A 2,716-nucleotide genomic window follows, 5' to 3' on the forward strand; every position below is an offset into this window, starting at 1 on the left:
GGGCCCCTTTTCACTTTTGTTCTTTCCCCAACATAGGTCCTGGGGGGGAGCAGGAAAAAATCTGGTCGCTTTGGCAACCTCTTGTCGCCTGAGGGCCGCCCCTTTCCCCGACAGAGAAAACCAGGCTCTAGGCATGTGCCTCTTGGCACAGTTGGGACATTGGCTTTGTGTCCCTTTTTTTCTTCTTTGTATGCCTTGAGACCACATCAGTGTTGTGTCCCTTCTACAAAACCCCACATTTGGCTTGGCTGTGCGCTCCTAGGGGTGACCATATTTTTGCATTGAAACACCAAAGTGGACAGCAAAAAGTTTCTCAGGTTCTATGCCCCAGTTACTCAGATCAAGGGTATGGTTGGGGTCCCTTTCATGGTCCCTTTCGCATTGGGGGAGCCTCCCGACCTATGGGGTGATGAAATCACTTCCACATCTATGAACATATTGTTTTGGGAGGGTTTTTTTCTTTTTTCCCTCTTGGCAGCAGGCCGGTCATCCTGTGCACATAGGTTTCAAGGGGGCTGCCAGGGTCTGGCCTTGTAGGGGCGTAAACTTTTGAGCTGTTTTTTTTTTTGTTTTTTTTTATGTTTTAGGACAGTGCTTCATCCTCCACCCCCCCTCCCACGGATCCAACGGGGGGCGAGTGGTAGAGCTAGTGTCAACGCTACGGGGGTGATAAAGGGATATACGCGCCAATAGCCATTGTAATGGGCACTCCCGGACCAGTGTGAGTCCCAAAGGCCCCACTTGACCTGCCCGGGGCCGGGCCCTATCTTGCTGGACCAAAGAGGCTTTGTACCGCGGGGCGTACTCATTCACGACATCACATAACCCCAGACTGCCCTTCCACCTGCGGACATCATTGTTTGGAACCCTTTTGCTCATCCCCTGAAGCAGCCCCCCAAAAGGTTGCTTCACCTCTAAGGGATAGAACTCTTCAATTTCCAGACTGTTCCCTTCATCCCTCTGAAAAAACCCCCCAAAGGTTGTTTCACCTCAGTGAGGAGGGGGAGGACCCGTACCTTTTCAAAATAATCCCATTCCCTCGAAAATGCTGTTTCACCCCGTGAGGGAAACATAATTTGCTGTGGGGCGGGGCTAGTGCGTCGCTTTTTAAAACCGCCCAAACAAAAACCTTTAGACCGAGAATCTAGTAGCTCTCTTGGGATTATCTGGGTTGGGGGCAAACCCCTGCCCCCTCGAACGCCTTTTCCCCACGTTCCTCCCTTTGCTGATTCAAAACCCCGAGGAGAAGAGGGAGTGTCCTTCCAGGGGTGCTGCTGTTGACTGTGTGTTTTGTTTATCATTAGTGTTATCGTTATCATATCTCACTATTACTGCTAACATTGACAAATTTCTATTGATTAATTATTGGTTTTATGGCTCCTTGTCGAAAACTGGAAATTTAGCTTTTCTGCTTTGGCAGAGATGAAAAAAAAACAAAAATACAATAGGCAAACAAGAATAGCAAAGAAAAAGAAAAAGAAAATTTTTCAGATTCCTCTACAAATCCCCCCTCCCGGCTTTTTCCCGGTTTTTCTCTGTCAACTTTAACCCAGGCCCCCGGAATTTTATCGTTAAAACTTAATCCCGAAAAGGAACTTGGGTTTTACTAATTTGGGGAAAATATACGCCTACAGAGACTATTTAAAATGGGCAACGATTTTAAAAGTTTTTTAAAAAATGCTTTATATGTAATATTTTTTATTTTTTAAAGGAAACAAAAAAATTAAATTCCATAAAAGAATTACTTCTTTGCGCGCTAAACATACTGAAAATGAATAAATTTTTCACAAAGATAATCATTCTAATTTGACAATTCTCAAACAGTAAACATTTGCAAAGGGTCGCCTCCTTTCATTTCTAGGGGCTTCCAAACCCAGAAGCCGCCGCCCTCTCGCCCCATCATCTCCTCCCGGGATCTGTGGCGCCCCCTCGCGGCCTGGCTGGCGAAGTCCCCTCATCCCCTTTTGGGCACCTTCTCTCCGCTCACCTCCTCCACTCTCCCGTGTCCGTGGTTCCGCCCCCGATCATGAATTTTTGGGTGCCGTCCCTATTCCTTTATAAATCCTCGATCTCCTTCAAAGAAGTTTCCCCGCCGAAATCCCGCCTCCCCCGCCCCTGCGTCTTCCCCCAGCGCTTGTCTGTGCGTGTGAGTCTAATTACTTTTCCTTTGAGGGAAGCTTCTATTCTCGAGTTCGTGTCGCCACTTTTCCTCCCGCCTATGACCCTGCCTGTTCTCGGGGGCTAGACGCAGCTAACTCCTCCTTCCATCCCTTTCGAGGTGGGAAAAGGGACGACAACAACTCTTTGGGCACCCCTTTTATCGCTCTGTAAACCCCTTCTCTAGTTGAGTGGGGATTAATATACTGTGCGGTAAAAATAGGGCAAGCAAGCACGGGGGGAAAAAGACCCCAAATATCCCTCAAACACGCATCGTTGATTGGGACAAAAAGATGAAAAAAATAATAAATAAATATATATATATTATATATTAATATATAATATTTTAATATATATATTTTAATATATATACATAATATATATAATTTTTATTAATATATTATATAACTAATATATATATATATATATATATAATATATATAATATATTAAAAAATATATAACATAAACATTATATAATATAATAATTAAAAATTACTAATAATATATATATATATATATATATATATATTATAAGGGGTTTTTGTGTGGGGTGTGTG

The sequence above is a fragment of the Penaeus monodon genome, chromosome 3, assembly GCF_015228065.2.
Source record: "Penaeus monodon isolate SGIC_2016 chromosome 3, NSTDA_Pmon_1, whole genome shotgun sequence".
Lineage (NCBI taxonomy): Eukaryota > Metazoa > Arthropoda > Malacostraca > Decapoda > Penaeidae > Penaeus > Penaeus monodon.